The sequence below is a fragment of the Rhamphochromis sp. 'chilingali' genome (genome assembly GCF_963969265.1).
Source record: "Rhamphochromis sp. 'chilingali' genome assembly, chromosome: 15".
Taxonomy (NCBI): domain Eukaryota; kingdom Metazoa; phylum Chordata; class Actinopteri; order Cichliformes; family Cichlidae; genus Rhamphochromis; species Rhamphochromis sp. 'chilingali'.
The window spans coordinates 18052168-18064708 of record NC_137942.1 but is presented as its reverse complement, the minus strand read 5'-3'; the positions used below and the strand labels follow the sequence as shown (position 1 = coordinate 18064708).

At 44.1% G+C, this 12541-nt stretch overlaps 1 long non-coding RNA gene across 2 annotated transcripts; it reads left to right on the top strand.

Annotated features, from left to right (window-relative positions):
• The first annotated feature begins 420 nt into the window (after positions 1-420).
• LOC308412189 lies at positions 421-11359 on the top strand. 2 transcript variants are annotated; one of them, XR_013974534.1, is made up of 2 exons: positions 421-1147; positions 10597-11359. It is a non-coding gene; the product is annotated as an uncharacterized lncRNA (long non-coding RNA). The 2 variants fall into 2 exon arrangements; XR_013974535.1 differs by lacking the exon at positions 421-1147 and adding an exon at positions 2216-2608.
• Positions 11360-12541: the final 1182 nt, after the last annotated feature.

Here is a 12541-nt window from a genome sequence, read left to right as displayed (position 1 = left end):
TGGGGGCCGACCTGGAGGGTGACGGCACAAAAGTCCACAGTTAATTAGTTCGGGGGGCCGTCCTGGGGGTCGATAGCATAGCAGTTCATAGTTCAAAGGTTCCGGGGGCCGGCCACGAGTCCAACGGTGGTGACGGAGCAGATCAGGGGGCCGACCATGTGGAAGGTGGCAGTGGCGAAGCAGGCATGGCTGGCCACACTCGGGTGGCTTGGCTCGTGGCCGGCGGCGACATGGACGAGACGAGACCTGTCGGGCGGCTTGGCAGGCGGTCGATGGCAGCGTGGGCCTGCATGAAGGCCCTCGGGTTGCTTGGCTGGTGGTCGATGGCGTAGACAAGACTTCACAGGTGTCTTGGCAGGTGGTCGACGTTAGTGTGGATGTGGACGTGACCCCTCGGGTGGTTTGGTGGGTTTTGTTAGATTATTCTGTTATTATATGTTACCTTATATATGTAATCAAAGTAGTTGAATTAGAATACTGCTGTAGATCACATTATACCCTTTAATATAGAGTGTGTGAGCTGTATGTAGTTTAGTTCTCGTTATACTTTTGAGTTAACAGAACATATTCACATATTAGTTCATTAGATAAATGTGCATCACTCTGTATCCTTGATCTGCTGGGAATGTGTTACACTGTTTTCTTGACATGCTTAATTGTTGAATCATGAAGAGAAGGTTGTAAGCAGGAGACTCTGTGTCTAAAGACAGGGGAGATAGATAGACCACATTCCACACCCCCACCTTACAGAAAGCAGAGAAACAACTGCCGAGGTCATAACTTAGGCGCTGTAACAGAGAAAAAATGTGATGTTTTGGCTTTTACGACTAGCTGGGGGCCACTAGAGACTATAAAAAGCTGAGCAACCCGTCACCATTTTGAGACATGTGCCTGACCCTCTGGTAGCATCTCTCCCGTCCGGACGTTGTAATGCTCTGACTGTTGAATTGTATGGAAATAAATGATTGTTGATTGAGCATTGATACACCGAGTATTGTCCCTCCTTCAGCCCAAAGATTCAAAGAATTGGGAGATTTCAACAACTTGGTGCCGTGACCCGGATCTTTGGTGTGCTGAGGAGGTGTAGATTTGGCCTTTGGTGAGATCGTGGGGCAAAGTGAACAGAAGGCCGGCCTAAAACAGAAAGGTAAGCACAGCCTGTTGTATTATAAATACCAAATGTGCATATTGGGCTTTCCAAATTAATCTGTTCGCTGAGTCACATGTATTTTCACAGTAAATTTGTCGGTGTCTGGTTTTTGGCGCAAGATACTAACAACATAAGTTGAGGCTGAATTCCAGTGTGTTAAATAAACTGCTTCTACCGAGATACTAATAACATACTACGTTGGACTAGTTGCAGCCACTTTACCTTCCACATTTAATTTTGTCTAATACTGGCTTCTGTAGCAATAATACGTTAGAATTTCTTCTGAAGACGCGGCCATTAGTCCAGTACATTGAAGTCGAGGTTTGTTTATTTTGTTTATGGTGTCAGTGACGTCCTGGCTTTTGCCGGCTATGAAATAGAAGTTGATTTAAGGAAAAGCAGATGCTGGCTTCACGGTGCAGTTGAACGCTGGCAACGCGAGAGCGAAACACGTCCGTAGGTTTGGTTTATGATACGGTGTGTTCCGGTGGTGCGGCCGTGAAGTGCAGTAGTGGTTGGTGCTAGTTTTAGTACATTGGATAGAGGTTTGACGGTGGTTTGTGGCGTCAGTCGAGTTTTAAGGGCTGCGGTCATAATACAAGGTAAAATTTTAAGTACATAGAGCAACACCTGGTTTATGATGTCAGGTATAACTTCGGGGATGCAAGCATCACTTTTATGATGCGACTTTGCCCCGTTGTGGCGGTCATAAGCGCAGAGAAAGGGGTATTTTGGTCTATGGTGCAGTGTGCTTTAAGAAGATCTAATAGTTGAGCTCAGAGGTTTCTGTGCAAATTTCTGCTGATGAGAGGCGCTCTCTGTGTGTCACACTGATGGTGTAACGCGCTGTGTGTGTAAGGCGCGCTCTGAGTGTGCTTTTTGTGTGTGTGAAGTCTGAACACAGTGACAGTGACGGTTGATGTGTTTGATTAGGAGGACATTAGAGCAAAGACACATTTTAGGATCAAAGGTTGATGCCTAGTGTACCTGTGGAAATAATTTTGCCCTAGGAGTGGCGACCCTCCTGTTCGTGGACGCGCGGCCAGGACCGGCGGCATCCGGGTGCCGAGGTGGTGACTTGGGGAGGTGAGGGCCCCCGCATAGCTACGGAAATAACACTGGAACGGCCGTGTAATCACGGGTTCACATTTATTCCGGACTAGAACAAGACACATTTTGCGAACAAACCTTGAGTCTAGATTAGTAAAGAAATATAAAAAGGTTGAATTCCTCGTTTCAGTGGTTGAAATTGTTGTGTGCCTGTCCCCTGACGAGTGTGAAATTAAAATAAAGAGGGAATTTGGAGCCACATAGAGATAGACGGGCATAATTGGGTGTATTACTCTGTGGTGTAATAAAAATAAAAAGGAGAGATAGTAAGAGGTGTGCAGTGGAGAATTATGGAGGAGTACAGAGAGGAATGTGTTGGGAGACTGGCGTACAGTTTACGCTGTCAAGGTAGGCGGTGTTGTGATATTTTGATACCACGGTTAGCATTTACAGGATATTGTTTTATACAGGAAAACTGTTACTCAATAAGGCCCATCTAATAGTTGTTTTTCTCTTTCTCTGTGACCCAAGAATTAATGTGTAAGACTCACAGGCTGGTACCCCAAGGTCGAAAACACCACAGAGACGAGACCACTTCCTTACTCCCATCCTCCCTTCCTTATCTCTTAGAAAAAGGCTCGTTAAAGGCCAGGTGGTTTGTTTCAGAATTCACTAATGAAAGAACTCTGTATTCTATGTCTAGGAGTGTATTTTGCTGGGATGATCATAAATTGTAGCTGAACTGATAAACTACACACAGGATACTTCTTTGCTCACAAGGCAGGAAGACGTTTCCTTATTTGGTCTGTACCGGTTTGAACTGAGAACTTGCTGACACACGAACCTTTTTTTCTCTATATAAGCTGTTATGTACTAAATAAACCTTTGAGTCGATTTGGGAAGACAACCTGAAGCAGTCTGTGTTTCCTTGTTCTCCCAAGCTGCTCCCGACGTCGTAACTAACCCAGCTGAATGGCATACCTGAGTGTTACTTTAAATAATTAGGAATCTTAGAAGGAAAGGACAGAACTCTGCTTATCGCTCGTGCCTTGGAGGGAAAACCGGGATGGACATTTTTTTCCTTCAATTTGGCGTCAGAAGTGGGATGGACTGACAGAAGGTAAATATGCGTCTTTCATATTTATATAAAGACCGTATTATACCTCTCTCAGTGATCGATCCATAAAAAAACGGGATATGCTGACGAAGTTTCACTTAGTGATCCAGAGAGATACACTGACGACTTCCTCAGTCCCCGAATAAAGTAAATTAACCCTTGTGTGGTGTTGGTGGACCCGCTAGAGTTGTGGCTTTCCAAATTAACACTATCAAACAATTTTATGTTAAATTACTATGAATTAATGTGCTTCTCGTTTTTCTTTTATATAAAATGTTATAAATAAATCAGTTATAATCAAGTGGAGTGAGTGGAAAGACACAACACATTTATACGTAAAAAAAAAAAATAATAATAATAATTAATTGTTTAATTTTTCTTTTGAAAAAAAAAACAAAAAAACACGGGTCTCAAGGGTTAAAAGCAGTAAATTAAAAGCAGAAAGACACAGGGAGTTGCCTGTTGTTAAGCGAGAAGTTGCTCGTTAAGTGAGAGTTGCTCACCCAAACAAAAATTGCTAGCAATAAATTTAAAGTGACCTCAGCTGTGCCGCAGCGAAAATACTAACCTAAATCCTCCTAGCGTGTAAACCCCTCTGGAAATCACTGAACATGGGTCAGAATAATTCAAAGACCACAGACAGGTCCGATAAAAAATCTAAAGTACCTGTAAAACCAAAAATTAATAAAATACAAAATAAAGTCTCAAATAACGGCTCAGTACAACTCCCATTTCCGGTTACGTGTAACCTACGTCCGCGAATCGGTGAAGACGTCCATGATCACGTATCCAGAACATGCGGAAGTGCTTATGTGACTGACTTTGTTTACAACTTACGGACTGTAAGTTCAATGCATTCTAATTTATTTCCGGAGCCCTATCCCGAACGATTATCGCCAGAAAACAGGTCAGTAAAACTGAAGGCCAGTGCAGATACTACCATGAAAGCTAAAAGTGTTAAGATAAAGTTGAATTTTGATGTAGAAGGCTCAGAGGAAAGTGAGAAACTAATGTATGCAGGATTACCCGCTCCAGCACAGCAAGGAAGTTTCAGAGGACGGAAGGATAAAAGTAGAGATATGTGTTTTTATTGTGGCTCAGTTTTCCAGCAGCCGCAGACACCCAGAGCAAAAATGAATTTGTGTATTTCATTTAACATAAAGGGTGAAATGTTTGCTGACACTGATAACAGCTTATGTTTTCTCTGCCCTATGTACCGACATGATGGAGAAGGAACATCCTCTGTGTCAGCTGGACCCTCAGCAGAGAATGAACTCAACATCCTTTTTGTCCGGTACTCTATGTCACACACTGTGCCAAAAAAAAAACGTGTACAAATACAACAAGCCACACTTTTGTTTCTCTAAGGTCAAACAGTGATTTTGTCACATAACTCAGACATAGTTTATGACATAACTACACCATGTCGTCACATAGATCTAACCTACCCTATCGACTGTACTATTTCTGCACTTACGTTGCCAGCTGAATACCAGAATATGACATTGTGGTCTAAAAGTGAGAATGATATAGGATTTATTGACTGTACACTTTATCACGTACACCTATTAAAACACAACAAGCCAGTATATGTCAAGCAACATCCCATTTCTGCCGAAAAAGCCGCAGCCCTAGATGTCATGATAGGAGATTTATTGACTACAGGAGTAATAAAGCCCACACTCCTGTCAATCCTGTGCCAAAGCCTAACAAACCTGGCGTATGGCGTTTCATACAAGACTTAAGGCAAATTAATGCAGTCAACATTCTTCTGCCACCTCTCGTTTCAGATGTTCACAGCATATTGACATGCATTGCATACACATTTTACCGTGGTGGATTTATGCTCCGCTCCTTTTTCTCAGTACCTGTGCATGAAGACACACAGCCGTTATTTGCATTCACACATAGAAATAAGCAGTACACTTGGACTCGTTTGCCCCAAGGCATGATAGACAGCTCTGCTGCTTTCTCAATGGTGCTTCACTCCTCCAGGGCTGCACCCTGATCCACATGTGGATGACCTCCTCCTCTGTGCTGAAAGTGAAAAACTATGTCAAACTGCTACACACATGCTTCTCCAGCACCTCCAAAAGACTGGCCACAAAGCATCTGCAAAGAAAATGCAGTACTGTCAGACTTCTGTTCAATATTTGGGATTCACACTGTCTCACGGAAAACGTTCCATGACTGCAGACAGGGTCAAAGCTGTGACCTCTGTCCCTCGGCCCACTACACAGAAGGAAATGTTGTCCTTCCTGGGCATGGTGAACTATTGCAGACAGTGGATACCAGACTGTTCTTTTCATGACCACATTCTGCGTGACTGTTGTAAAAAAGAGAAGCCTCCTCGAATACTGTGATCCACAGAAATGACTGCCTCTTTCAATGCATTAAAGGGAGTGCTGACCTCCGCCACTCAAAGGTGCTGCCTGAATTGTTCAGGAATGCCGGCCTGCCTGAGGGCAGTAGCAGCTTGCTCTATCATGATAAGGGACTGCGAGAAGCTCACACTCTCACATGACACTATTCTACACACCAATCACCAGGTCACGACCATTCTAGCAAACATAACTACACAACATATGCAAACCTCACCATAAAAGCGAGCAGCACGCCTGATTCGCCAGCACATTTATTGATCCTATGCTGTGTTCTTCTGACCGACAGGATGGCTCAGACAGGCTTGACGATCATGACTGCATGACACGTATACAGGAATCCACAGCACCACGTCCAGATTTAGAGCAAACACCTATCCCAGACTCAGCCACGGTTTATGTGGACGGGTCCTGTTCAAGGCCGAATGACAACTCATTTCTTTGTGGCTATTCAGTGGTGACATTGCCTGACATCATACTAGAGGCTCACTCATTACCATTTCACTCAGCACAAAAAGCAGAGCTCATGGCTTTAATACGCGCCTGTGAGCTCCATTTGGATAAGCGTATGACAATTTACGCAGACAGCCGCTATACATTTGGCGTTGTGCATGACTTTGGCACATTGTGGAGACAGAGAGGATTTAGATCTGCTGATGGAAAATAAATTGCTAAATTCTGATTTTGTTCAAAGACTTTTTCAGGCTATACAGCTACCATCGGCCGTTGCAGTTGTAAAAAACGAAAGGACACAGTACAGCTGACACAGACGAAGCAACAGGTAATGCCTTAGCAGACGTGACAGCCAAGGCTGCAGCTGCATCACAGCTCCCACCTCCACAGGAAGTATTATCTGTGCCCCTACAGCTGTCACTTGTTAAACTCCCAGACTATTTAGGAACAAATGTTGATTTAAAATTCATACAAGAGCAAGCCTCTGCATAGAATAATGACTGTACCTTAGATGACAGAGATGGCCTATATAAAAACCTTGAGGGTTTGATTGCCCTCCCATATTCCCTGATGCCAGTCCTTGCCCGACATTTTCACTGTGTGAGTCATGTCGGACAAAGAGGGGTAATAGGGGCAATAAAATCAAGATTTGTAATTGAGTAAACATCACATGCAGTAAAAAGCATATTAGCAACCTGTCTAACATGTGCGCGAACTAATGTAGGTAGCTCAAAAGCGAAACATCAGCATTTACCACAACCAGATTTTCCATTTCATACATTATGACTCCATCTGCAGTAACCAAATTATTTCCATTTGAAATAAGATTATTTCCAACACCATGGTCAGCTTCCAGAGGGGCACCGCTAGTAGAAGGTGATGTATATTGCATTGTCCACTGATGTTCACAACCTGGTAGAAACACTGAATAATAACTATCAGAAAGTTTGTCTCTCTCAGCCTTTCCCCTCCACAGTTCCACAAGTGGAGACAAGGAGATGCGTGTTGGAGAAGTCACTAAAACCAAGGACACTCTGGGAGGCCGCGCGTGTTCCAGCCCCAGACTGTACTGGCAGTGACGAAGAACCAGCATCCTCACAGACGGACAACCTCAGTGGATTCATGCCAGCAGGGTTAAGACCAGCCCAATCGGACCATCTCAGGCGTCGGATCAAGCAGATGACATCTCCGGCGGGCCAACGCCCGGAACCAGAGCAAATAAACACACGGGTAGACGACATCTCCGGCGAGCCAGCGCCCGGATCCAATGTACATACACACACGCAATCACTGATTAACACACAACGTCTGAAAGAACAACAACAAGGTACTCAAACATCCAGCAGGAACAGAAAGCCGGAAGTACCACATGATGTCTAACCTGATAAAGCTAGACTCATTCCATCCTGATAATGGAGAAAATGAAATGCCCATTGTCATCACACGACGCTTATTCAATGTCTCTCGAACCTGGGACCAGGCCAGGAGACGACTGAAGAACTGTCTTTCTTATATATTTAGATTATCTATCATATCTATCGCATTAACCTTAGGATTTCTCTTTGCTATTTTGTATTGTAAACTGCAACCATGTTCACATTTCTGCAGGTCATATTTTGCTGACTATACCTCATGCTCTATTTTGCAAGACACCTACTTAATGCACTCATTACGTTCCCTAAAATCAGTAAATGACAACATAGACGCCACTAATAAACCATTTTATGCACCCTCTAGAGCAGGAGCTAACGCCTGGTATGAAAATGCCAGAACAGCCGCTCGTGATTTAGGAAACAGTAACTGTTATGTCTGTTCAAAGGCTAATCCAGAACAGGTAATAGTAGGATACCCCATATCCGGTTTCCCCCTCACTGAGGGACTAGAGAAAATCGGTGGAGATAATGCTCTCTTTAAAGACGCTTTACAGTTGACTCTGAGCCCTCTCGACTGCCTACTTAGACACACACACACACCAACTAACCCTGAGACTCCATTAGGCGAATTATTGAAGTTATCTAATGACACCGCAGGGACCTGCGCCCCAATGAAACGCCCCAAGAATAGGTTAAAGCCCTCACTGCCCTTAGGACAGATCCCTCTCCATTTTAATACTAGTATGATATGTCTGCGCAGACTAAAGTTAACTGGCCCAGACACACACATAGATTATACAAAGGATAACTACACATTCTTCTCTGACTCCCCAGGTGCACGCTGTAATGAGACATGGCTAGCTGTCTCTGTGGCTGAAGTTGTATCATATCTGGAGGAACACACACACAGTTCAAGTTCGAGCAGAGAATCGATCATTGTTCCCCCAGAGGGTGTCTTAAATGATACTGACTGGGGGGAGTTAGTTAAATCACACATGGTCACGCGCCTAACTAGAGCAATCCCACATGCTTATTGGATGTGCAATAATACTCTTAGATTAGCTTTACCTGTTAATTGGACCGGTACCTGTGGTCTAGTAACCGTTGATGTTTGTTGTACTTTCATTCCCAATAACACCGCCCCTAACGGTTCATTCACACAAGCTATGAATAAACTTGAAGCATTGCAGATAGAACTAATAGCCAATACAGGCCACGGTCAGTGGCTACATAAGTGGCTACAGGACACGTTTGGAAGATGGAAGGAACTAATTGTAGCCTTTGTAACCGTTGCAGCATGTTTTTGATGATTATTGTCTGTTGTGTGATACCATGTATACGCTCTCAGAATTTTTGATATTAAGCTTGCTCGAAGGACCAGTTACAGTTATGATTTGTCTTTATATTATGTTATTACATTCTGTCTTTATACTATGTTATCATTTCATGATAAAAGGAGAGAACTGTTGTGATATTTTGATACCACGGTTAGCATTTACAGGATATTGTTTTATACAGGAAAACTGTTACTCAATAAGGCCCATCTAATAGTTGTTTTTCTCTTTCTCTGTGACCCAAGAATTAATGTGTAAGACTCACAGGCTGGTACCCCAAGGTCGAAAACACCACAGAGACGAGACCACTTCCTTACTCCCATCCTCCCTTCCTTATCTCTTAGAAAAAGGCTCGTTAAAGGCCAGGTGGTTTGTTTCAGAATTCACTAATGAAAGAACTCTGTATTCTATGTCTAGGAGTGTATTTTGCTGGGATGATCATAAATTGTAGCTGAACTGATAAACTACACACAGGATACTTCTTTGCTCACAAGGCAGGAAGACGTTTCCTTATTTGGTCTGTACCGGTTTGAACTGAGAACTTGCTGACACACGAACCTTTTTTTCTCTATATAAGCTGTTATGTACTAAATAAACCTTTGAGTCGATTTGGGAAGACAACCTGAAGCAGTCTGTGTTTCCTTGTTCTCCCAAGCTGCTCCCGACGTCGTAACTAACCCAGCTGAATGGCATACCTGAGTGTTACTTTAAATAATTAGGAATCTTAGAAGGAAAGGACAGAACTCTGCTTATCGCTCGTGCCTTGGAGGGAAAACCGGGATGGACATTTTTTTCCTTCAGGCGGGTTGCCTGCTTATCTGTTTAACAGTGATGAAAATGAAATTAAATAAATCTCTTAGTGTGTTAATACAGGAAGCTGCGGACCTGGACCAACTGCCCCCACAAGCACAGCGGCCGAAGCAAAATTATAGGTAATGGGAACCACACCCAGCACGAATCAGCAGCTGTGAAAAAGACAGCAGCGAGGAGAGAATTAGAGGAGAAATTAAGAGAAGTTTTAACACATAAAATTGGGGCCAACGGACTTGTGGAGGTTGGGAAGGCGTCCGGAGCATCACAACAAAAAGGTGAAACAAAAACACACACAAGCAGAGAAATCTGAGAGAAAGGCTCCTTTTAAGGTAACGCCTAGTTTGAGAAAAGATAAAATTAACCTGCTTTTATACAAATGCACATACACGCAATGAAGAAACAGCTTACACTCATGAACACGTGAAGATTTTCCAGCAAGGTTAAAGAAAAATTAACATACTTAAATGATGAAGTCTATACATTACTGACAAAGAAACCCTCTGGGTTGCAGGACAACAATTTAACTAAAAAAAAAAAAAAAAAAGGAACACTGGTCTAACCAACCAGGCAAGACGCAACAAATTTAGTGGTTAAAAGATTCAAATTGTGACATGTTTTCTGTTGATTGATTAATAAAAGTGATTACTGAATGAAAGAAAATTTCCTTTTGGGCTTTTAAACATGATCTTAAGAATTTTAACAGGTGCATGTTGTCCTGTCAACTTGGTGGGTTAGGAGTTGATTATATCGGGAGAGAAAAAACAAAAAAAAAAAAGGGGGAGAGAAGGCTGACACAGGGCCTGGTCCCGGTGTTTCTCCCCTCTCGTTGTAATACAGCCAACACAACATCATTTTCCTGTTCGTTTGCTTTTGTTTTTGCCTGTTTTTGTTTTTTTGTTTTTTCTCTATATATATTTAATTACAGGCTGCTTTGCCGGCCCTGAAAGCCGAGGCTGACTGGACTCCTGCTCTCCCCCATACGTGACACTGACCAAATGCTGCAACAGCTGGACCCACAACAACGACCTGAGAATGTCAACAGACCTGCAGGAATGTGATCTCATGCAGCCGAGACGGAGAGCACTAAACCTAAGGCCCGTTTCACTACACGGGGGAAAATTCCCAGACTGCGTCAGCTGACAGAGCTGTAAAGAGACGCCCGCCAAGCCCGAAGGAAAAGTAAGGCCGAGCAAAAGAATGCTGACCTTGATAACTCTGCATTTACACTGTGCAGGACAGTGATGGACCAACACGGATGATCGGGCAGCAAAAAGGGCGTGACCGAGACAGGAGGAGTAACTGAGGACAGAAGGCACCTCAGAATGGACAAAAAACACAGAAGAAGATGCAGGTTTCACCTGCGGTGAACATCGACACTGGAGAAAGGACTGCCCCAATTGGGGTCAGAACCAGGACGGACAGAACTTTGGGCAGCAGCAGCAGCAATGGTCGCAAACAAACTGAAAAGGAGGGGGGCAGGACCCCAGGGCATGCTTCAGGCCGTGGTTTACCCAGAACACCAGAACAGGAAAGTGATGAACACAAACACCCACACAAAAACACACATCTACATGCATTGACTCAGAATGAAGAGAAACACACACACACACACACACACACACACACACACACACACACACACACACACACACACACACACACACACACACACACACACACACACACACGTCTCCAAACACACAGATTCAGAATGAAGTGAAATACACACATGAATACGTGCACTCGTTGAGTGAGTGAGAAATGACACACACACACATATACACACACACACACATACACACACACACACACACATTGGAATGCTGATTCACTGAGAAGTGATCCACATACACACACACACACACACGCTGATGCAATGAAGAATGCTTTGCTTATGCTGATATGCAAAATGCTGCACACAAACATCCCAATGCATAATTTTTATGAGGAGCCATTGATTACTTAGAATGTGTTATATGTCACCCAGAGGGCATTTATGTAGATTTTAGGAATAAGGTCTAAAACGGTTTGGTTATGAAAACAATGTCTGTGCGTGATGTCTGTTTATGGCTCAAGGCCTTGACTGAATTCTTTGCTGTGCTTCACACAGCCCTGATGAGGAACAGTGGCACAGAGTGAAAAATGAGGAATTAATAGTGTAAGTTTAGGTTGGAGTACGGCATTTTCTGTGATTGAGTTTTAATTCAAGGAGGAACAAAAGGTTCTCATTCCCACACAATATTGTCCCGGCAGGAAGCAAAACGTTCCTGTGAATTTCTGGTTGATTTTTTGGTTTTGCTTAGCGCTAGCTTGATGTTATCAGTGAGCTTTGGCTTGTGTTCTTTCTCGTAAGCGAGAGAGGGATAGTTTTATGCTTGGACATGTCTGCAACGGGCCCTAGTTTGTGTTATTTTAGTAGTATTTTGTTGGTTATGTCTGTTTTCGTTTTTGTTACAGTGCAGGAGGGACCATGGAGTATTGTCCCTCCGTGGACAGGCTGTTTTGACAGGCCCCGGAAACAGCCATGCTGGACGTGGCTTGGCAGGCGAGACGAGTAGAGGCGTGGCGTCGACCTCTGGCTGGGTCGTAGCAGGCGAGACGAGCAGAGGCGTGGCGTCGACCTCTGGCTGGGTCGTGGCAGGCGAGACGAACAGAGGCGTGGCGTCGACCTCTGGCTGGCTCGAGGCAGGACCAGGCGTGGCAGGACCAGATAGTGGTGGCGCTGCAGGTGACGGCGTGGAAGCCGCAGGTGGTGGCGCTGCAGCAGATGTGGCAGGATGCTGGACGGGCTCGGCTGAACCTCCAGCTGGCGTGGCATGAGGCTGGACGGGCTCCTCGGGAGTACTTAAATAACACATCTGGGAAAATTT